Source organism: Arvicanthis niloticus, chromosome 20 (genome assembly GCF_011762505.2).
Source record: "Arvicanthis niloticus isolate mArvNil1 chromosome 20, mArvNil1.pat.X, whole genome shotgun sequence".
Classification (NCBI taxonomy): domain Eukaryota; kingdom Metazoa; phylum Chordata; class Mammalia; order Rodentia; family Muridae; genus Arvicanthis; species Arvicanthis niloticus.
This window is the reverse complement of record NC_047677.1, coordinates 29,156,916-29,181,914: the sequence shown is the minus strand read 5'-3', so window position 1 is coordinate 29,181,914 and position 24,999 is coordinate 29,156,916. Positions and strand designations below refer to the sequence as shown.

The 24,999-nt window shown below is 40.6% G+C and overlaps 1 protein-coding gene and 1 long non-coding RNA gene across 3 annotated transcripts in view; one reads left to right on the top strand and one right to left on the bottom strand.

Annotated features, from left to right (window-relative positions):
- Nucleotides 1–24,999, bottom strand: part of Ctnna3 (catenin alpha 3) — a 1,449,584-nt gene that overhangs the window by 1,139,669 nt on the left and 284,916 nt on the right. The gene's annotated exons all lie outside the window — the stretch shown is intronic.
- On the top strand, nt 5,559–9,368 carry LOC143435303 (uncharacterized). The gene is made up of 3 exons (XR_013105479.1): nt 5,559–5,673; nt 6,962–7,062; nt 8,460–9,368. It is a non-coding gene; the product is annotated as an uncharacterized LOC143435303 (long non-coding RNA).

The following is a 24,999-nucleotide window of genomic DNA, read 5'->3' as shown; positions in this document are numbered from 1 at the left end:
AGTTGTTTTTGTGTGTGTGTGTGTGTGTGTGTGTGTGTGTGTGTTTCACAATACTCTCCTTGCCTGGGACTATGCTGCTAGGGTTAATAAATGGCTTATGCTATTGTATTTTTAGTTCCCTGGCTTCTGAAAACAAACGCTCTCTACTACTTCATGCAGTCTTTGGAGATGAACTTCTTTCCAAAGCATAGGCAGGACAGTTAAAGCAGCTGTCAACTGAATAAACCAAGAAAAGACAATGTGTGATTTTCTTGGCCCTCTATGATTCTCCCCCTCCCCCGCTCCCCATACCTTCTCTGGGTTCTAGTTTGGGCTCTGACATCAGGACTACAAGATGGGTAAGTCACCCATTCTTTAGATATCTGCTTTTCCATTGTGGAAACAGAGATAAAGATACTCTGCGGACGCTCTTACAAGACAGTACAAGAACAGCAGAGATGGAAGAGAGCCTGTGGCCATACACTCTGAGCACGCCAGGCTCATCTGATCTTAGAAGCCACTTGGGTGTAAGAACTGGGATGTATATGGAAAGCAGTAAATAATCTTAGTAAAAGTAGTGGATCGTCCCTTACACTTTATCAAAAAATGCTATGCAGGTTTTCCTCCTGTGATGCTCTTGGAGATTTTCATACCCCTGGTTTACAACAGCACTTACCAATATAAATCACATTGCAGAACACGTAAAGATGTAAATCGTGTAAAAAAAAAAAAAAAAAACCATAATGAATATAAGGGATGCACAGCCCCTGGTGAGGAATACAAACAGCACTAACGTTCAGGAAGGGTCAGGGAAGACTCCCTCTGTAAGACAGTGTAATCAGAACACATATTATGTAAGTTCCTCTGAAGCAGCCTGTGCATGGTTCTTTATTTAGAATGACATTGCCAGGATTTTGGTGGGAAACAGTGTACCTAAGTTATAACAAAGAAGGTTAAAGTTTAAAAATATCGTTTCCTTTGCTTTGGTGGTGGTTAGGAATATCTTAGAATAAGCCCTTTGATGCTGTAAGGACTTTGGGATTTTTGAAAAGTACAGACGTGTTTTGGATTTTGAACATATGCTTTGTCATCCCTACCTAAGGCAATGACAGAATCCTTAATGAGTACCAGTACCCCAAATATCAAGCCTCTGAAACCTGCAAGCAAGGACAGGATCGGTAAGCATAGCAAAATTAATACATTATGGCTGTGTAAAGAAAGGGGGCAGGGTAGGGAGCTCAGAGAAGAACACTTGAGAAGAGAAAATCATTGCTCACAAATGATATTCACATTATATACTTAATGTGCCAAACGTTCTTTGGGATAAATGGTGATCATTCTTCTAAATTAAAGGTTACTATGGGTACTTGTAATTACTTTAACCAATAATACTATTGGGTTCATAGGTTTTCTATTTATCCTAATTCCAAACCAGGTCAAAATATTTATTCAATGTCAAGGTCAATTGGGGATGTCCCTAGATAGAGAGGAATACAGAATTCAGATCTTCAGGGACTGACACTTATTTCATATATTTTTTAAAGTGTGTCAGAAGAAAAACACACACACAAGGTTTCCAAGCTAAGAAGACATCAAATGCTCCCAGTTGATTAAAAAAAAATACTCCCAGATGGGATTTTAAAAGTATGAGAAGAACTTACACATCTACAGAAGTGGGTAGAGAAAGCAACATATGAATTACAACCTTGGTGAGAAAAATGAAGTATATGTGGAGAATTTAAAGAGCACATAATACAAAAACAGGAAGCTCTAAGCTATCGGCTAATTCACCCATTTGTCCAACAATTGCTGAGTCTGTATTGCACATCAAACATTATGTTGACTAAGTACTGGGAATGTGAAGAAAAGGTTCTCAGACCAAAGTGTAGACAAACAAAAGAACTTTATAGAAACTGAGAGCTGGAGAGGTAGCTCAGCTCCTAGGAATATTTGTTCCTCTTGCAGAAGACCTGGGTTCAGTTCTCAGCACCACCATGATGGCTCACAAGCTATAATTCCTGTTCCAGGGGGATCAGATACCCTCTTCTGGCCTCTGTGATTACTGCATACAGATGATAGATATACATATAGGTGGGCCAGCACACACACACACAGACACACACACTGTACACACACACATATACATATTAAAATTTTTTAATTATATAGGAACTAAAAGTTATAGCACAGAGGAAAATCCTCAGCTTAAGAAGGTTAAAGTAGCCAGGCAGTGGTGGCGCACGCCTTTAATCCCAGCACTTGGGAGGCAGAGGCAGGCGGATCTCTGAGTTCGAGGCCAGCCTGGTCTACAGAGTGAGTTCCAGGACAGCCAGGGCTACACAGAGAAACCCTGTCTCAGAAAGAAAAAAAAAGAAGAAGTTTAAAGTAAATATTGGAGAGAAATTTTGGAGGCATAATTGATAAATTAGCATATATTCAAGGTCTATTAGATGATACACACACACACACACATCGAATAATGATTTCTGCAATTAAATTGATTAGAATGACTTTCAACATACCTAATTGCCATACATGTGTATGTTGTAGGAATACTTAAGGTCTAGCCTTTTAGTTAATTTTAAATAAATAAAACAGTACTATCAGCTATCCTTAACATACTACTATAATTAGATATCCAGAACTTACAAATCTTATTTTGAATCCCTTAACTGAGTCTCATTTTCTCCATGCCCTACCCCTAGCAACCACCATAAAACACTCTTCTAAAATGTAGACTCCCTTTCAAATACGTACAGAAAGGAAATCATCGTGTATTTTGTCTTTTTCTTTCTGTGATCCTTGTCTAGCACAGCGTCCTCAGGGTTCATCTGAGCTGTCACAAATACAGGGGTGGCGTTCGTAACAAAGTGAATCTTAAACCAGTGAAAAGAAGCTGTTCTCTGAACCATGCAGAACAAAACAATACGCAAGGGAAAACGTCATGCACAACAGCCTGAAGCGCAGAAAGAGGAGAAGCACGCAGGCTACTCGGGGTGACCAGAGCAGGAAAGTGACAAATGCAGCGGGCAAGGCCAAGGAACCCTGAAAGTGACAAGAACCCTTGAGTGTTTTCCTTTGATAATAATCATTTGAATAGACTCAAGCAATGACACTGCCCCTGGGGAGGCCAGACAAAAATTCTGTTGCTTTGAGAAACAATGGGTGCCTCCCACTGGACAGGATCACCAGGCTGAAGCAGGGAGGAGCCAAGCAACACTTAACCAGGGGAAAGCGCTAAGGCTTTGGGGATAGAAGGTATGTAGCGGTGTCTAGAAAATGGCGTCCGTGATTATAAACATGGAAATGCATTCACTAGGATGGGAACACAGTGGAGAGAATGTGTTTGTAAGAAAAAAAGTGAAGTGCACTTTGTGGTGTTATCAAATGGAAGGTCAGAGTGAAACTGTAAGTGAAAATGCGTTCCGGAATGAGGATGTAAGTTCAGAAATGGGGACCCGAGAGTCTCCGGCTCTTCTTTGGGGGGGTCCACGCTACGTGTGAAGGCAGCAGTACCTTCAGCCAGCAGGAATGCTGCACTACTGAAGGGAACCTGGGATCAAATACAGTTCCCTGGAGATGTCAATGGAATTACGTTATGTGCTAGCCCCAGAGGGCGAACACCGATTGTGTCTCATTTGCCAAAATGGGTATCAGAAAATGCTGAACTTCGAAACATCTTAAATTTTAAAAATTAAAGAATAAGCAATAACAGAGAGTACAGAACAAGAATTAAACTGTAGGTAACTATACTTATCGTAAGAAGCAATATAGGAAGTCAAAATGACTTCTATATTGTATAAGCTAAGAAATATGCCTGTCTAGAAGAGATTTACAGCTGGAGAATATGTCATTAAAAAAACCTAGAAACTATGAATGAGCTTGGCCACTTATTAATGGATTTCCTTACTAAATCTACAAATACTAGGTAAGAAAGTAGCTTTATAGATTTGAGTGAAATAAATCAAACTATCTGTTTACATTTGGCGTCTTCAGTTCATTCTAACGCTCTTGAATGAAAGTCATATAATTTATTATTTTAAATCTTATTACCTAGTAACACGTGACATATGAGTTTAAGACATTTTTGTTGAAACAAAAAAATGAATTAAAATTAAGTCAGAAATGGGGATGAAGAAATGGCCCAGTGGTTAAGAGCACTGGCTACTCTTCTAGAAGACTCCAGTTCAATTCCCAGCACCTACATAATGACTCACAACCTCTACACAAGGGAACCAACACCTTCTTCTGACCCCTGCAGGCACCAGGTAATATGTACACCAGCAAATCACTCATACACATAAAATAAATAATAAAAAAGCAAATAAATCATTAAAAATATAAGTCAGGAGAAGATATACTTCAAAAGGAGATAGAGAATTCACGTATTTATTATTATTCAAAAATATCAAAATTGTAGGAAATATTTACTCTAGAGAATTTATACAAATTTGTATATAAAAATGTCCTAGAAAATTAAGCTTAAATGACACCTATCTCCACACTAAATGTTATTGAAGCCATAGATTGGTACAGCCACTTTGGAAAACCACCTTCTAGACCCACCTGAAGCTGGATATATGCATGTCCCACTAGATTATCCTACCTCTAGGAGAATCATCCACACATATGGAAATGTGCTCACATGTTCATCAAAAGACACAAAGAAGTTCCCAGCAGCCTGTTCCTAACGGTTCTAAACTGGAAACAAAGTAATAAGAACCAACAGAACGTGCTACAGGCAAGAGATTGTGGGAGAGAAGATATGTTGTTTGAGCCTACCTGTGTCAAGCTTTTACTTAACATGAATTTAGAGCAGACATCAGAATGGTGATTAAGGAGTGATCAGAGAGTCATCAGAGAAGAAATCTAGTTCTGGTAATTCTTTCCTTTCCTAGGCACTAATGACAAGGTGTCTGCTGGAAATTTTCACTCAACTAATTACTTTTTGAGCTGTGTGTTGTTGGGAATGGATGTTATCATTTAGTAATTGTACATTTTATAAGGGCTGACAGGATGGGTAGGTCAGTGGGTGAGGGCCTTTGCCACCAAACCTAAAGACCTGAATTTGAGTCCCAGGTCCCACAAGGTAGAAGGAGAGAATAGATTCCCACAAACTGCTCTCTAACCCACACACACACACACACACACACACACACACACACACACACACATTCTACCCAATAAATAAATAAGTGTAATAAAATTTTAAGATTACTTAAAGTCGAAGGAAGCAAACACATGAATAGAGCCAACCAGTAACTGTAACTTAGCAAAATAACACCGCAGCAGATCACCTGCCACCCGCCCTGCCGATCACATTTCCCATGTTAAGGGAGGGGATGATAAGAAAACTGAATATGCAGTCTACTTTCTGCCTGGCTCGAGGAATTGTATTCTTAAAAGAAAAAAATAAAATAACTGTTTGAAAATAAACACAAAAAAGAAAGCTCCTTTGGGTTGGCCATCAGAAAGGCCAAAACTAAAGGGTTTTCTTTCAAAGCGGATAATTTTGTGTGCTCTCAGACAAAGCCAAATTTCAGAGGCTTAAGAAAACTCCCTGCTAAGCTGCTTCCCTGCCCATGTAGAATTCCTCAGCAGATACTCTGCTGGGCAAAGCAGAACTACATGCAAATTCTCACATTTCTCTGCTGGCGTTCAAATGAAGCTTCTGAAGCTGATAAAACCACTCTGGTAACGTGGGGGGCTTGGGGGGGGGCTGGAGAAGGAGCTAAGAAAGAGCACTGTTTGTTTTCTTGAGATTAGGAAGCCACGTAGCAAGAAAGCCTGTGTACTTTTTGCCATTTGGATTCTGTGTGGGGTTGGCTTCTCTCCCCAGTCCTTTCGCTGCCAAGACGCCACATGCTGACTACTTTACTGGTCACTGGGCAGCTTCATGTTCTACTGGAAGACAAAACAGTGTAGATGCATGCTGATTTAGATGGTTTCCTCCAACATAAATCAGGAGATGGGGCTACTTGACCATGACTGAACTGAAGGGCAGAAGATATGGGACAAGGACAGATGGCAAAGAAAATTTTGAGGAAAACAGAGACTCCGGGAGCTTATAATCAAGACATCATTAAGCAGCAGAGACAGCAGAGAGTCACTGCCAGTCTATTCTATTTTATATCAATGGGTCAAAAACAGTCAAGGAGAGACTAGAAGGAGTGACCTTTTTCAAACAGGCAAATGGAAAGCAATTGGGTAATAGTATTACATAAATCTCCAAAGTATGTATTAGGGACCTGTAATACATACCTTGGATAGACACCACGGTGAATACTGAGAACCTATGCAAACATCAGTACTTATTGGTTTGCTTACATCCTGACATGGGACCTCACAGCCTGTTCTCAGACTCCATATTCTCCTGCCTCAGTTTCCAGGCTAGTGAATCATCCCGTATGGTTATAAAGCAGTTTATTCTGTTATACATTATTTCCAGAGATTCTTTCTCAAGGAATCCTGTGGGGACATGTTAGAAGTGTTATAATATATTTGAATAATCTTCCAATACAAAAGAATGGCAGCAACTGTTTCTTAGACCACCAACCCTGTTGAGCTGCCAGGGAGCGTCCTTAACCCAGACAACCAATTGCATTCTCATTGATGGGCCAGCTGTGGACAGGAGTCAAGGCTGGATCTCGTCTTCCCATACTTTTTTCCCAACATTATTTCTATCTCTTTTCAGTAGCTTTAGCATCTGTCAAAAGACAAAATGATTTTCTTTATGTCCTGTCCTTCTGTGGCAACTTCACAGAGGATGGATGAAGGAAAGTGACTGTTATGATTGTCATACCTAGGATGACTTGGATTAAAAACGCACTGCTTAATTGATCTAGAGAATGAGATTGATAAGAGAACAGAAGGATAATAGGAGATGGAACTGGCTGGGCTGTTTTAGGACAGGGACCTGAAAGCAGTTCCTTCAGAAGTGTCACGTGGTCCAATTGACAATCCTGTCCTTGTCTGTATCCAGGAATGTCAGGAGGGTGTACTGGCTTCTGGTTCCTTTTAGCTCTTCTCCTAAATGAGTAGTCCTGACGGGAAGCTATACCTGAGGATGTGACTGACAATTAGGTAAGTACCTGGACTTAGTGGGTGGGCTAACTAGATTGACAGCCTTCCTGTGCCTCATCCCATGTCTCTCATCCTTCTAATTACCAAAGCTCCAAGACCACCTAATTGAAGGGACCCCAAATCACTCATGCATGAACCCCTGCACTCTGCCTTCTTTCTGTCCTATGAATCGACAATAAACTTCTTTCTAAAACTCACCCTCTGTGGTCCACAGATTTCATGTGAGATGAGGAAGGACCCAGAGATCTGATTCATAGGAAGCTTTGTGTGACTGTGGCTGTCTGGTACCCCAACTGCCTGAGAGAAAATCTCCATGAAATTCACACACGCGCACATTTCACTGGGACCAAAACTATGGCTTGCAACTGAAGTATGGTCCATAAAATGATTCAAAGGGCACAAAGAATTTTGTCAGGGTTGTGTGGGACAAAGAAGGGAAATAGCCACTGTGAAGTTAAAAAGAGCAATCTGCTTCTCCTAAGAAAGAAACGTTCTAAATAAAACCTCTTACTGATGATTGTCTAAGGGATGCTTTTCCAGGAGAACTTTTGTTTGGCTTTTTAGTTTAATTCAACAAGCTTGCACCATCTGCTCTAAGGTGTTAAGTTAACGTTAAGTTAAAGACTACGAATTCTGATGTTTATTCTACGCAGGGGGGCATGAATAGGACAGATGTTAGTAAGAGGGAACACGAACAGCAAGGCCCAGGCACACTAGAAATGATCTCCTCACACTTGGAAGTATTCAAATCCAAATTGGCCAAGCTAAATAAAATCCCTTGGCCTCTGCTCTGAAATATTAGGCCTGATATTTTCCTCACTAATGCAGTCTCCTCTGTGCTTCATAGTTATAGCGTGTACATACTTGACCTTGGGAAAGACTGGAAAACGGATAACACATACACATCCCTGGGCCCAGTGAACCTACAATAAGCTAAAAAAGAAAAGACACTCGGCATATTTCCAAGGCAGAAAATCAGACTCATTACAATGGAAAGAGCAAGAGCTGACTGTAACTACAAGGTCGGAATTCCAATGCAAAACCCCTCCGGTCACAGGCAATTTCAAGTAGAATAATTAACCTAACTTCAGCTACAAAATGAGGATAATAATTCCAACTTTCCAGGGTACTAATGAGGTTAAATGATTCAATGCAAAACACCTTTCCTACCTTTCCTTACTTGATCTAGTTTTATGACCAAACTTCAGGCCATATTGCCTCCCTAAATGTTTCTTACTGTCCTCCTAGGCAGCCGTGGAAACGGGATTTAAATGGGCAGGTATTTCCCGCAGTTTCAAGCTCCAAGTGCATAAGCTAAATTTGGGGATCAAGACAAACACGCCTTAAATAGAGATCATTGACTGTTTTATTTCCTGTGTTTTGTTGAACCTCTTCAGCCTGAGCGATCCTGATTGGCAACTGATCCATCTGCAGCTCAAAGAATCGGCCTCATTTCTTCTCGTCATATTATTCTCCACTGTGTACTTGTTTCCTTGTCCCTAGCAGAGCATGTGTTTGGGAGAGAAAAGAGCATTTTATTCCTATAAAAATGACTGAATGTGAACATGGGAGAAAAGGAGGCACAAAAGAAAATGTTGCTAAGAACACAAGTTTTTTGGGTTTTTTTTGTTTGTTTGTTTGTTTTTTATCGTATCGATGCTTTATCTGTAATTCCACCAGAGGCAGCTTTTTAAAATTCAAATCTGATCTCCATACACCAGTATACAACTTGACAGTGAATGTTGTCAGGTATCCGAATTAAAGCTCACACACAATACAGCTCAGTGTATACTGATTACAAAGATCTCTCCCTGGCCTGCCTTCTTCCTGTTCTCACAGTTAGGCACCCTCTACTCTAGCCACACAGTCAAGTCACATGAAGTGGCTGAGACATTTTCATGAGCCGGGCTCCCATCTTCCCGTGTACCTTCTGGGACATTCCTATTTATCCTCCAAACTCTCTTCAATTATTATATCACATACTATAAGACTCAGACTCCTCTTCCACAGCATGACTTAACACATATTATCAAGCCATTGGTTTATGTCGTAGTTAGATGTTGACACAGTTATGTCTCTTACCAAATTGTTTCACTGGGGCTCAAATACTTCAATGCCCCCACGGACGGGGCTTTGCATAAGAGTAGCTACAAGTCCCGATGAATTAATAATTTCTGTGGCCACCAGTAAGGAAGTGAGAAGATTCTGAAAGTTACTGGTTAGAAGATGATAATTTAATTATCCACAAAACAAAATTTCTAATCTTGGAAAATTATACTTGTGATTACAACTATAAAAAAAAAAAAAAGGTAAGATCTGCTAAGCATAGAAAGAAATTGTTTTAATTGTGTTCCAAATGAGGCTAATGGGGTTTGTTTATAAACTATCCTTGAAAATGTTCTGGCTAAGGCCTCTTTTTTAAAAAGTGGATGACGACAGATTTTGGCACCGGAATAGAACAGCCTCATTCCAGCTTTACTGCTGTCTTGGGCAGTGCTAGAGACTATCTGCTTTCTAGAACATTCTCTAGCAGGAAGCAAGACCTTGAACCAAAGGTAGGTAAAGATGCTCCACAATGGGTACATTTTCCAGAAGCCAGTTTGGTGTCTACAACTTAGATCAACAATCTTGCCATGATTGGGTTTCACTGTCTACTGTGATGGTTTGAATATGCTTGGCCCAGGGAGTGGCACGATCAGGAGGTGTGATCTTGTTGGAGGAAGTGTGGCCTTCTTGGAGGAAGTGTGTCACTGTGGGGGTGGGCTTCGAGACCCTCCTCCTAGTTGCCTGGAAGACAGTCTCCTCCTAGCAGCCTTCATAACAAGAGGTAGAACTCTCAGCTCCTCCTGCCCCATGCCTGCCTGGATGCTGCCATGCTTCCCACCTTGATGATAATGGACTGAACCTCTGAACCTGTAAGCCAGCCCCAATTAAATGATATCCTTTATAAGAGTTGCCTTGATCATGGTGTCTCTTCACAGCAATGCAACCCTAACTGAGACATCTACACAGTGCAATTAGACTGTTACGAGAAAATACAAGCAAACATTAGTGCCTAGCTCTGATATGTCTCATTTACCCCAGAAATTGTTATTCATATACTGAAATAAAAAGAGGAGGCTAAAATTGGTGAACTAGATAAGAACTAATCTGGGAAATATAAAGTATAGGAAGAGTGTGCCCACCCCCAGAGAAGAGAGTATTTTTATATATGTAGGTAAGCGATGCCTAAGATAACCAAGAGAAGCCTGTTGGCTTGCTTACTGTCTCAAACACAAGATGTGAAAGCAGAGCTCCACCCACTCACTATTCCCACCGTGAATGGCATCCAATCCAGTTGTTCAAGCCAAAAGAAAATTGTTTTCCTCTTTAAATGTCTCTCTTTTATATGTCATAGTCAATCTGTCGGGAGGAAAAAAAAAAAAAAAAACCTATCTGTTATCCTCATTTATTCAGAGTTTAATCTATTACTTCCTCTTTCAAATCAACCTATATCATTTTGCACTCTTCCCTCAGTATTCTATGTGGTGGTTTGAAAGAGATGTATGCCCCCCCCCATATTCCCTCCCCCCATGTCCTCAGGCTCTTTAATACTTGGTTCCTACTTGGTGGTACTGCTTAGGAGGCATGGGAGGTGTGACCTTGTCAAAGGACCTGTGTCACTGGGGGTGGGCTTTGAGAGTTTAAAAACTCAAGTTTGCTCCCTCTGTAGAGCCTGCCTGTGATTTGAGCTCTCAGCTGCTTCAGTCAAAGCTCCTGCCTATGTCCATGCTTCCCTGCCATAATGGTGACAGATTCTTCTCTCTCTGGAACCATAGGCCCCAAATAATCCCTCCCTTCTATAAGTTGTCTTGGTCATAGTGTTTTATCACAGCAATAGAAGAGTTACTAACACCTTCTCCGTGCTCACTGACACTTGCACCATAGCCTTCCTTAGCTATTTTTCCAAGAATTTAGTCATGTCCCTAACTTAGGCCTTTCCAGTATTGGCATGCTGTTCTAGATCTATGACTGGACTCATTCTCTCACCATCTATTATATTCATTTGTTCATTCATTCATTCATTCATTCAATCAATCTATGTGTGGATATGTGCACATGCTAGGCGCCCATATGGAGGGTGGAAGACACTTGCAGGTTCTGTCTTTCTCCTCCCACCATGTGGATCTCAGAGACTTCACTCAGATTTTCAAATCCCCTCTCCTTGTTTTATTTTCTTCTTATTATTCTTATTAACACATGTTGTACTTATTACTTTGGATGCGTTTTTTCAATAGAACAGAAGCTTCATGGAGGTACATGGCAAAGCATGTGTTGTCTAATGCATGGATTCCAAGTAATGTGGACCTACTCAGTAAATGATTGAGACTATGCAGTTACAATTTGGAGTATCTTAATGATGTACAAAACCATGTCCTCTCTTAGGATGATAAAGATGCCAGCTAACACTTAAAGATCAAAGGCAGAACATGGCATAGAAATGGATGGAGCAAGCTCCATTGATATTCACTCTAGCGACTGGAGGAAGTACACCACTGAATCTCAAGACTTGGTTGCAGTTTTCATTTCAGCCATCTTGGATGCTCACCCAAAGGTTCACAGAAGCTGGTGAGCTCACAAGACAATTCAACAACTGGATAGATAGCTGGGTATGCCTATGCTCGGAAGATGATTGATACTTAAGTCCGGGTCCCTAACTGATAGAAATTTTTCCTGTTTGAGACTCTATTCAGAAAAGTATACAGTGATATACACTGGAATCCTAGTTATTCTGGGGCAAGGGGAGGATTGTGAATTTTGAGGCTAGCCTAGATGACTTCGGGGAAACTCTGTCTTCAAAATGAAAGAACTGTACACAGAGCCTAGATTACCTGCATGTAGAGCACTCACTGTTCAGTTTCACCAGTTTAAATACTCATGTGTCTAGGAATGGCTTCAATCCTTCCATGATACATAAAATAAATTAGCATCCTCGCACTCTAGAGAGAAGTATGAATTTAGCACCAAATGGAACCAGCAGATGACTAAACACTACGCTTTTTTCCCCTCCTCTCTTGTTTCTGTCATAAACACAACAGATGCAAGATGCTGGAGTGTGAACAGCCCCAGAAGGTTGACGTTTGCCTCTAATGCAGAAATAAGCCATTCAAAATTTCATTCCACACAGCACGCCAGAGCTAGCAAGGACTCCTCGGTTCCTTTATTGTCATTAGGAAGACTTTATGACTAAATGTATCACGAAAGTCTCCGTAGTTCAGTGAAGCATATGGCTACCTTTGATGTTAAAGATTACGAAATACCTTTTATAAATTTATAGTAATGGCATCTAAGGCCGATATAAATTGCTGCCACATCAGTGATTTAGAATAACTTCAGTTCCCACTGAATCCTGAGTATCCATCGGATTTACAAAGCACAAAGGTATGAAACACAGCTTTATAAAAGAGAAGCCAAAGGTTGGAGAGTCGGCACAGCAGCTGAGAGCATCGGCTGCTCTTGCTGAGGACCTGGGTTTGGTTCCCAGTGGTTGACTCACAGCCATCTTTAACAACAGTTCCAAAGGTTCCAACACCCTCTTCTGACTTCTACAGGAGCCAGCAGCACACACATGGTATGCAGACGTGCATGCAGGTGAAATGCTCACTCATGTAAACAAATCTTAATTTAAAAAATTGAGTGACGTTCAGAGGACAGGACTGTTCTGCATCAAGTAGAAAAGCAAAGTTCTTCCCAGGAGAGAAGAAGCACTCTTCTATCTCACCTCTTTCAAGAGCAAAGAACACAAGAAAAGAGACCAACAGCTCCTTATCATAAGATAGTTGGGGAACTGCCATCCCTCCCAAAGGGTCTGCAGTTCCTGCTGCCCTGGGGAGTGTTGACCTGGAACTGTCATCTTTTTCACTGTTGGAGATGCAATCAGTGAAGGCATACTCAGAGGTAGTCAAATTCAGGTAAAAAAAAAAAAAGAAGAACTTCAACCTGGTCAAATACCCACCTGAGATTATGCCTAACGACTAAAGACTGAAGGCTTTCCTCCTAAGTCAAAAATAGTCCTTTTCACCATTACCATTTTATGCTGTCCTAGAAGGAGTGTTCAGACGGTTTGAGATAACCAGATTGGTAAAGAGATGGTAAAACATGTTCTATTTGCTGATGACATGATTTTGTATATAAAAAATTCTCAAGGAAAATCACATACACAATAAGGATAATAAGAAAGATTGGTAAGACTATAGGTTGCAAAGTAATATTAAAAATCAATTATACACATATATACATATTGCATATATATATATCACATAGATACATAGATATATATGTATGTATGGGTGTGTATATATAGGTGTGTATGTATATGTATATATGCAATTTTAAATCCAAAATTGAAATTAGGGAAATAATTTTAACAATAATAAAAGAATGATAGAGTTAACCATAGTACAGTGAAATGACCTCTTCAAGTGACCACTGAAAACCATAAAATATCATTAAAGATATTCACTAAGATGAAAGTCAATGGCGGAAGAGTCTGTATGTTTTGGAAGCTAACATGTTTATAATAGCAATGTAGCCCAAGCAAAACTACAGATTCAATACCATCCCTTTCAAAACTCAGCAGAGGGGATGTTTTTTTGTCTTATTCTCTTTTGCAAAACTGGACAGGATAATCCTAAATTTTGTATGGAAATATAAGCAATTGAGAATGGCCAAAACAGGCTTACAAATGAGAAAAATGTTGGCAGATACCCAATCCAAACCTTATTACAAGGACTGGAGGTGTGGCTGACAGCGTGCTAACTTGAACACCACCGACTAACAAAAACTCACTACAAAAAAAACACTGTATTACAACATAAGACACACATAACCAGTTCAATGTGATCCAGAGTCAGACAAAAATCTTAGATACATGGTCATTTTTGCAGGGGTGCATCAGGATGAGTGAATGAGGGCAGAGCAATGCTTTCCATCGTGGTGTGAGGCCAAATGAGTATCTGTAAGCAAAGGGAAGAACTTGACCCCTTACACACACATGCACACACATACACGTGTGCACATACACACACATACACATGCATGCATACATGCACACGCAGACACACACAAACACATGAATGGCTATCACAGTCTTTAAGAGCTAAACCTATGAAACTCCTAGAAGAAAACATTTGTCCCTTTCAACTAAACAATGTTTTCTCCATTGGAAAACAAAAGCACAGACTACAGGAAAATATAAAGTAAACCTTGACACCAAAAACCTGCATCAACAGTTATTACAAATACTATTTGAAAAGGCATAGAGAGCAGTGAAATGATGCGGTGATACGAAGCCACATACGCCACAGGAATCTTATATCCAGACTATGAGACAACGGAAATAAAACCACAGTGATTTTAAAAAATTCTAAAGCAAAGAAAAACAAAAGGACAACACAACAATCTCTGGGATACAGCAAGAAAAGGTAAGTTTACAGTAAATTATCCCTGCACGAAGAAAGGAAAGGGGGGCCGGCAAGCTGTCTGGTTTGTTGGGTAAGGAGACTTGTGTGAGCCTGGCAGCCTGAGTTTGAGCCCTGGAGAGAGGCTCAAACTTTCACCATAGAGAGGTGAAAAGAGAGAACAGAATCCACAAAGTTGTCCTCTGACCTCTACAGAGGCACTGTGGCAGGCAGCTCCCCACTGCCACCCCTGCTCACATACTCTAAATAATAAATTAATTTTTAAAGTGAATTTGTCTAAATCAAGTGTTTTAGATGGGACAAGATGTGTAGTCTCCAACCCAGGTCAGACCCATAATAATCTGGAAAGACGATTAGCTTTGGTATTTCCTGTATATATATCAAGAGCAATGTCTTTTACTCAGTCCTAGGTCTAATGTTGGCCTTTTATTATGATGCTCTGACAGATACACACACACACACACACACACACACACACACACACACACATACACACACCTGGGAGCAGAAGCAAAGAGTTAATGTTTCCAAATTGCTTCACTGTCCGACACAATCCCGGCCCAGCAGCTTTGTGACTTAAATGTAAATTCCATCTCATCAGCATCCAGCATCGGCTCATTGATTGGAGCTGAAGCCCTCTTTCCCTGGAGTCACGCTCCTTTTCTGCTCTGATTTGCTGGTTCTTCTCTGTGCTGTGGAATGCTCATTATGACCACAGGCCTGCTGCCAGCGGTGGAGGTGTGAGAAAATCCTCAGAGCACGTGAAAATCCTCAGAGCGGGGTTTTACAGACTTTCATGTCTGGTCCTAATGCTTTTCTGCCTGAGCAGAGAGAGGGGCTTACAAACAACACCCAAGGAAGCTAGGAAGTGAGCTGCGGTCTTGGTCTCTTTTTCTCTTTCAGGGCAAGACATTTTTCTTTCTTTTTCTTTTATGAATGAGTTGTTTATGGGTGGTGAGTGCTTAGGTGGCTATCTGCACTGACCTCAGTAGCCCCTTAGCCTTTCATACCAGAGGGGAAAACTCCTCACGATGTTAGTAACCTCATCGCCACCTCTGACATCTGTCTCTCCAAACAGTGTTGAGACATCCAAAGAAGTTATTTCAAGTGATATTCATGGAACAGCCATAAAGAGACCCAGATCATAATTCTGCAAGGCTTGAAATCATTGCGATTCCACTGGGAATTTAAACCGGAGTGATGCTTCTGAGGATGACGTTGATGGCTGAAGCAAGGTTCATCCATTGGACACAAAGACAGGGATGGTGTGGACACTTTGGGTCATTTGCAATGTGATCTTGCTAAGCTATATGGCCTCGATTGTCCCTAACAGCAGTGGAATAGCTTCTAACTTTCTCCTGTCCTCATTGGGATAATTTGTGTATGCGTGTAGCATGTTAATTATATGAACAGGCATAGTTCTTATTAAATAGGTTTACTTTTCAATAATTTCTGAAGTTAGCGTACAAAGCAATGAGCTTCTCGTTACTGCATTTTTGCGCATGTGTCATTCTTCATTCTCATCCAACCCTTCCTCCATCGTGGCATCCCCTAGCTTGTAAGTAATCTCACCTCAAAAGCCTGGAACTATCATTTCGGAGTGAACAGTGATTTCCCCATGTGGCTCCTGCCTTTTCTAATTAGCCTTGCTATTTTTCACTTCCTTGGCTCTTTAATTTGCATACTATTTTTTTTTTTTTAAAGCATGGTCTGTTTATGTTTGGGAAATATTTTTTTTTCCCTGCAAAGTTTTAGGTCACTTTAGGCTTTATATTCTCACTTAATTTGATCTTCTTTAAATCTCTGGTTAGGGAATATTCCCCTTAGGCCCCTGCCCCCCACAAGATTCACAGGTGGCCTTTTATAAAACAGTAACTGGAAGGGTAGAGAGATGGCTCAGCAGCTAAGAGCATGTACTGCTCTGGAAGAGAACCTGAATTGTGTTCTAGCACTGCATCCAACTGGTAGCCCACAGCTGCCACTCCAGGGGAGCTGACGCCCTCTTCTGGCCTTTGCAGGCACCTGCACTCACATACACCAACTCACACACATATACACACATATACAATTTAAAGTAAATAATTTTTTAATGAGTATCTTTTTAAAACATGGTGGCAGTGCAAACCATCCTTTTGTTCTAAGCCCTGTTGTTTCCTCCATTCTGGAAGTACATGATGTCTCTGGTGTCCACAGATCCTAGCAGCAATTTGGATTCTAGGCCAGTGGTTCTCAACCTTCCTAATGCTGCAACCTTTTAATAAAGTTATTCCTGTTGTGGTGATCTCCAACCATAAGATTATTTTTATTGCTATTTCATAACTGGAACTTTGCTAGTTATGAATCATAATGTAAATATCTGATATGTAGGCTATGATATGCAACCCTTGTGAAAAGGAGAGTAGAAACCTACAGGTTGAGGACCACTGTTTTAGATGGTCTCTGTGAATAGCTTTGTAACTAAAGGTCTACCTGGGTCCTTGATTCTGACTAATGTAAGTGGAGAATCTCATGGTCACTAGACACAAGCTTTTCTCTTCCCTCAAAATCAGCGTCTTCTCCACAGATGCAGAGCCAGCTGATCTTCTGAGTGGCTGTTTGGATTCATAATTTCAGAAAACAGGCAAAGTTAAGAAACAGCAAGATGGCTTAGCTGGTAAAGGCTCTTGCTGTGTTTGCCTTAGAATGTGAGTTCAATCCCTAGAACCCACATAATGACAGAAAGAGAGAACCAATTCCACATCATTTGTCCTCTGACCTATACATGCACTTATGCATATGCATGCATGTGTACACACACACACACATACACACATGCTGTGGTGTATGTGCCCATGCACACATATCCTAAACAAATAATAACATCTTTTAATTTTTTTCTAAAAGAAAACTATCACTATTTTTGATCCTGCAAAAACAGCGATTTTTATAGTTTAGTACATAGTTAGGTTGGGTAATGTCTTCTTAACATTTATGGTAATAAATTTTTTAGATACTCATGCAGTGTTTGTCCTATTACATGTGGAAAATTGTGGTTTGTGATAAAGATCATTGTCCTTTCTCTCTACTACTTTTCTTCCTCATTTCAGTTCCAAAAACTATAAGATCATCCAAGTCTTCAACAGAGAGTTATCTATATTTAAAATTGCTATGCACTATTACACTATACATTATTAAAATGTACTTAACATAGTTAACTTGAGTAATATATGTTGGGGCTATTACAGTAATGCATGACACACAGTTAAGTGCTGTGTTAGTGTTTTTCTATTAGCTGATTCTTGAAACCATGCATAATTCATCCAAAGAGCAGAACTCTGAGTGTAAGGAGGTGGGGACCACATGGGCTGGCAAAATGGCTCAGTGAGGGGAGGTGCTTGCTGCTGAGCCTGATGACTAGAGTTCAATCCCCGGGCCCCACATGGAGGAGAGAGAGAATTGACTCCAACTTGTCCCCTGACATGAGCGCATTGTATCATATACATGGCATCAAACTGAATCTAATGGTTCTCTGATTTTTCCTTATTTCTTTTTGCATTGTTGTTCTGTGCCCCTAGCTGACCGTACTGACTGCTGTGCTTTGGGTATGCTACATACTACAAAGGTGTGATAAAAAATATTTGGAATAGAAGGAGATATTTGAAGGGAAAGACTCTCTGAGCAGTGATGGTCATGTAACTCCTGCAAGGTACCCTCCTGCTGTATTACCTGCTTCCTGTTGATGAAGCTGGTGTTGTTCCAGGATATAGATCTATGTGAGAACTAACAAGACAGGAGAGCATTGTCTTCTCTCCCTCCTCCCTTTGACTATGCATTACATCATCATTCTTCACATGGAGGTGCCTTGTTAGTCATTGAAAATGCCTCCCTCTTGGCACCTCCAGTGTTGGTATTTCAGGCATGCAGTTTCCCAAATGTCGTTGTCTAAGAACCATTCATACAGTTTTCTTAAGTTCTTTGGCTAATTCTAAGATCTTTTAACTCCTTGATCTTAGATCAGTTGCTATTACAAAGCTTTTGATTGCTAATGTAAGCTATATCTCTTTATATATCAGCAGGACAGTCAGGGTTGGCCCCAAGACAAATCTTTAAAAATACCCAGTTTTTTCACAACCCAATCCCCAGGATGAGTTATAGACAGGCTGACCACATACAACAGACCACTGACCCTGTTCTGTCAAAGCATTTGGTATCCTAAATGGATTCAGCGAGAGCAACCCCATAACACATTGTGATTCAATGTTGACCATACCTGCAGTGTTCAGATCAGAACCACATTACGGGTGAAGCACTACTACATCTAATGGACTGTATCCATCAAAGGATGACATTCTAGGTGCTAGATGTGAAATATACTTTGGGATGAGAAGATTTTTCTGGGCACCTGACAAATCGTATCATCTTTTCTGTGATTCAAGTGGTCTCCGGAATTTTTTTGTACAAAATATGTTAGTTTTCTGTCAAATTTCTCTTTTAGGGATTCATATAATAACACCCTCTGATTGTAAAAAAGCATGTATATGTACTTAAAATCCCTTCCATACCCTGCCCCCAATTATTTCTCTTTTGCTCTGTGACTACTTGGGGTAGCCTCCTTCGTATGTGTCTCCTCTTGCTGCAAGTCTCAGGATGGAAGTACCTGTTCTGTCCTGCACACATACACACACCTAGACTCTGGTCATGCTCATCCCAGATTAAGGCTCTTATTTAAAGATGACACAATTATTGGGTTGATTTGTTATTTAGCGCAGTACAGGAAGATATAAAATATGCTTATAAATATGCGTTACTTATTATATCTTTAGGAATTCCAGCATCTAATATAGGATTACTGGACAGATTGCTTTAATCTAAAGTAACGGATTCACATCATATACCATGTCATAATTATTTTTGTAAGCAGAACAGATGAGAAAGCATATCTGTATAACAATTGATCTCAACACTGTGCTATAATTATTTGTAAAAAATTGTGATACTGGTGATCTGATTTCTCCTTGAGGGAAAGCATGAAATAGACAATGACCCTTGGTCATCTATAACTTTGGAAATGGGAATGTTTACTAATTAGATACAGATATAAAGGGAATCAAAAATTGTGGTAGTTGGGACATAAAGTGATGTTTTTTAAAAATAAGTCATCCTCCCGCATCTTGTGGGAAAAAAAAAAAGAGTTAAAAATAAGTCATAAAGTCAATGGGAGGCGGCAGTATATACTTTACAGTCTAAGTGACAGTCATAGTATACTATAAGCTTTCCAAAATCCTCTATACAACAAGGCTCATTATGATGATTAATCTCAATTGTCAACTTGATGAGATCTGAAATCACCTAGGAAACAAGCCTTTGGGAACACCTATGAGGCAATGAGGTAGCTTCTGGGCATGGCTGTTAGGAATTGTCTTGATTGGGTTAACTGTGCTATGAAGACACCCCCACTACAGGTGTCACCATTCCCTAAGCTTGGATTGCAGGCTGTATAAACAGAGGAGGACATTCATTTCTCTCTGCTTCTTGATGGTGGATGCAATCTAACCAGCTCCCTCAAGTTCCTCCTGCTGTGACTTTTGCACCATGATAGACTGTATGTAGCCTGGACAAGATAAATCTTTTCTTCCTTAAGTTGTTTCCCTTATAGTATTTATCAGAGCAATGGGAGCAGTAACATTCTCTTTTTCCCTATTAGTTTATTTATTTACTCACTTTACATCCCAATAGCTGCTCCCCGCTTCTCTTGGTTCCCCCTCACACAGCCCCTCCCTCCATCTTCCCTCCACTTCTCCTCTGAGAGGATGGAGGTTCTCTTTGGCTATCTCAACACCCTGAAGCATCAAGTCTCTGTAGGGCTAGGCACATTCTCTCCCACTGAGGTTAGACTAGGGACGGCCCCTGCTCCAGTTGTTGGGGACCTACATGGAGACCAAGCTGCACATCTGCTACATATGTGCAGGTGGCCTAGGTATGTCCATGTGTGCTCTTTGGTTGGTATTTCAGTGTCTGGGCCACCAAAGGTTCATGTTAGTCGACTCTGTTGGTCTTCTTGTAAAGTCTCTATCCATTTTGGGTCTCTCAATCCTTCCCCCGACTCTTCCACAAGACCCAAAGTCTGGCCAACGTTTGGCAGGTCCCTGGATCCATTTCAGTCAGCTGCCGGGTGGAGTCCTCTCAGGGGATGGTTATGTTAGGCTCCTGAAGCATTCACCATTCTTAAAGCATTCCAACCTTCCAAAGCAGATCATTTGTACATGGTAGCTAGTTCAAGGATGTACCCACATCTCTTAATTTTGATTATGGTTGTTGGTTATTTGGGGGTAGTATAACAGTAGAGCCAAAGGTTAAAATTTGATATTTCAGGCTCAGGTTTAGAGTTTGAAGGAAGGTTAACAGACACATTATAAGCATATGTCTTCAATCTCTGTAAACAAGGATGGAGATCCAAGTGATACCTTAGAAGACTAACACCTTGGATGTCTCTTTGAGGAGTGTTTAGGTTATATAGAAAGTGACCTGTGGCAATAAGTACACAAACTGTAATCCTTTAAAGCATGTTTGGAGAGTAATCTTAAGAGCAGGCTTGAGTTCCTCCAATCTCAAAACAACATACAACCTATCAGTTCTAAAATTACATATTAACACAAGTATTCAAATGCTTGCACATTAAAAATATGACTGGTTTTCAGCTGGTGTGGTGGCACCATCCTGTCATAACGCTTGGGAGACTAAAGCAGGGAAGTGTTAGGTTCCACGCCAACTGAGGTTACATAGATAGAACCTGTCTCAAAATAAAGTCCCTACCATCCCCCTCACCAGAAAAAAAGAGCCATTTATATGTAAAAATGTTGCGAACCGCACTAGTCCCACGTTAGGGCGGCCAAAAATTTCGCAGCCCGAGCAAAATGTTGAGGTCCAGGCTGCCCCGCGTTTGGCGGCCACCGTATCCTGGTCCAAGCTGCCGCTCCGGTCCGAGAGTCGGGGGTTCAGCAAGAGAGAGAGTGAGGGCGGTCTCAAGGAATGGAGACCAGACAGAGTGTGTTTCAATCCCGTTTATTCTTCAGTCTCTCTTCTTCTAAGTGTCTCTACCTAATGTCAAGTAATCTATTTTCCTCCAAGTTGTACTGTTTCTCTGTCTTCTCTCTGCTGTGTCTGATTCTCTGTTCTCCAAATTGTTCTGTCTAGAGCCAAGTGTCTTCTACCTAATGTCAAGTAATCTGTTGCTTTCTCTGTCTGCCTCTAGCCTTTTATATGTCTCACTTCTAAGCCACGCCTCTAAGTTACACCTTTAATCATGCCCTTAGGTCTTGTCTCTAACTCTGATCTCTATACTTCTAAGTCATACTCTTAAGTTACACACCTTTAATCTCGCACACCTTTAATCTCACACACCTTTAAGCTCACACACCTTTAATCTCACACACCCAAGGTATCTAAACCAAGATTATCGGAGTGTGCTCAGCTGTTGTAGGCTATTGTAATCCAAGTCTCATGTCAGGGTATATGGCTCAAGATGGCTGCAAAGCTGATAGCCGCTTTCTGCTAAAAGTCGGCCCCCAACATAAGATGTAGGAAGCAAGTAGAACTTTGGTCTTTATGAAAATGGAAATCATAAGCTAGATATCAATGAAAGTTTAAAAAACACAGCACAAGGGGTAAATCTTATGATGTATACTTACTGTTGTTATTTTTTTCTTTCAATCACATTTTACTTTTTAAAAAACATTAAAAGTTTCTGAGTATTCATTTGTGAACAACCAGTATTAGTACTTGTGATGGTTTGAATATGCTTGGCCCAGGGAGTGGCACTATCAAGAGGTGTGGCCTTGTTGGAGTGGGTGTAGCCTTGTTAGGTAGGCCACTGTGGGTATGGGCTTTAAGACCCTTCAAAACAAGAGGTGGAACTCCTCCAGCTTCATGACTGCCTAGCCACTGCCATGCTTCCCACCTTGATGATAATGGACTGAACCACTCAACCTATAAGCCAGTCCCAATTAAATGTTGTCCTTTATAAGAGTCGCCATGGTCATAGTGTCCCTTCACAGCAATGAAACCCTAACTGAGACAGTACTTTAAGAAAGTTTGGATATCATGGGCTGGTGAGACAGTTCATTGGGTAAAGGCACCTGCCCCCAAGCCTGAAGGCCAGAGTTCAATCCCCATGCACACATGATAGGAGAGATGCAACTCCCACAGGTTGACCTCAGGCCTCCCCATGAATGCTGAGACATAAGCACCCAGGCACAAGCACACACATGTACACAAGAGTGGTAATTAAGATTAATTTATTGCTGGGTGGTGGTGGTGCACGCCTTTAATCCCAGCACTTGGGAGGCAGAGGCAGGTGGATTTCTGAGTTCGAGGCCATCCTGGTCTACAGAGTGAGTTCCAGGTCAGCCAAGGCTATACAGAGAAACCCTGTTTCAAAAAAAAAAAAAAAAAAAAAAGATTAATTTATAAAAAACAAAGTTTGGCTATCACTAATGACACATTTAGAAATAATCACCATGGGATGATAATGAAGAGGCTGAAGATGCAGTTCGGTGGTCAAGCACATGAGAGCCTGAGTTCAGTCTTCTGTACCAGAAAAGAAATAGAAAAGAACAAGAGAAAAAGAGAAAGAAGAAAGAAAGAAAGAAAGAAAGAAAGAAAGAAAGAAAGAAAGAAAAGAAAGAAAAGAAAGAAAGAGCAAAGAAATCCAGATTATTAATAAAGGCAGAGGGGCTTCTCCTGTTTGTCTCTGTAACCCAGCTGTAGGGTAGATACACAGTAGGACCTTGACCATTGCTTAGAGAAAGGATGTCATGACCTGCACAGCTTAAATCAGTTCTGTTAAACACTGTAATGACCTAAATGAAATCCAAACAGTTCCTAGAGGTCAGGCTTGAATGCTCCGTGTTTCTTAGAAAAGCTTTCAGATATATCTGCAAATCTGTACACAAACTCTTTATTCAGTTTCACAGTTTTTATAATGTCACGTGTTCATAACTGCTCTTAGGTCAGGAGCTTGGTTAAGTATGCAATTATCACTCACACCCTGTTCTCAGGGAGCCTGTCTATGAAAGAGCTCTGTGAGAGAGAATTTAATGATGTCATCAAGGTGACTGTCATCTGATGTGGTTTTTATAGTTATAAAATGACTGGCTTTCCTTACCCAGAAAGTTTCTAAAACAAAGCAAAGTCAAATGAAACAAGACAAGAACGAGGAGGAGGAAGAGGAGGAGGAGGAAGGAGAGGGAAAGGAGGAAGAGGGGAAGGGGAGAGAAGACAAAGGAAGGAAGAAAGGAAGGAAGGAAGGAAGAAAGAAAGACAGGTGGAAAAAACACCACAAAACATGAGTCTCCCAGCTTCAGATGTTCCTGTATTTGGGGAATAGAATCAATGTGTTGGAACATCCTTATTAAACACTTAAGTAGAACATCCAGGTTATAAATATAAAGCAAACAGAAGCCGCAAGGCTCAAGCCATCTAGCTGCAATATTCCCCACATTATATCTGATAAGGCACTCATGTAAGAGCATAATTAGAAGCAAGGACACTTCACAGGTACGATGCAGGAGGATTGATGTGGTTATGAGGACATCAGTGCCGCCCTTCTCTCCCTTAAACCGAAATTTGTGCTCTCAGCATTCCCCTCCAGGAGCCCTTGGACCTTTGATGCTCTAGATTATTTTTTGATTTAAAAAAAAAAAAAAAAAGCCACAAAGCTAGTCTTTAGCTCCCCGAGAGCCTGTTTGTTCTTAAAACAACAGGTTCAGAATTACAGCTTTACAATTATCACTCACATGCTGGTCTTAAAGAGCCCAGCTGTGCAAGCATTACACAATGATCCGGGAACCAACTGAGGTAACTGTCGTCTGATATTTTATAGTTACAAAATGACCTTCAGAATTTAAAATTATGCATTTATAGTTAGGGACCGGTTACATATTTGACTCAAATATAAGCAAATGTTTGTGTAAGTATGAAGTATTAGTCAAGATGCTTTGGATTTAGGTTCAGGGAACACATTTATCTAAAGGTTGATGCACACTCTCTATGCATTGCATTCTATGCTGAGGTCTGCTTCCTCCACCGCCACCACCACCACCGCATCTCTTTTTACATTTTATTTTGAGACAAAGTCTTACTGCATTGCCCAAGCAAATCTCATCCCACTGCCTCAGTCTCAATCAGCCAGGATAGCAGGCATGCATCACGCTTTCAGTTTCTTTTTTTTTTTTTTTTTTTTTTTTTTTTAACTCTTAAAGGTTTACCATGATTCTGTTCTGAATTCCATGGAAGCAAAAGTATCACTGGGAAATTTTTGACATCCATACTGTAGAAGCTTTTGCAGTTTTTCCGCCTTGGGTTGCTGTTCCCCTCCCTCATTTGATCTTAAATGGTGTTAATTAAACCTTCGATTGAATATTTTATAGTGTGTTCTGTTTCTCCTTCCTGGTGGGAAATAAATTAAATGCCTAACATCATTTGGAGACTTTTCAGACCA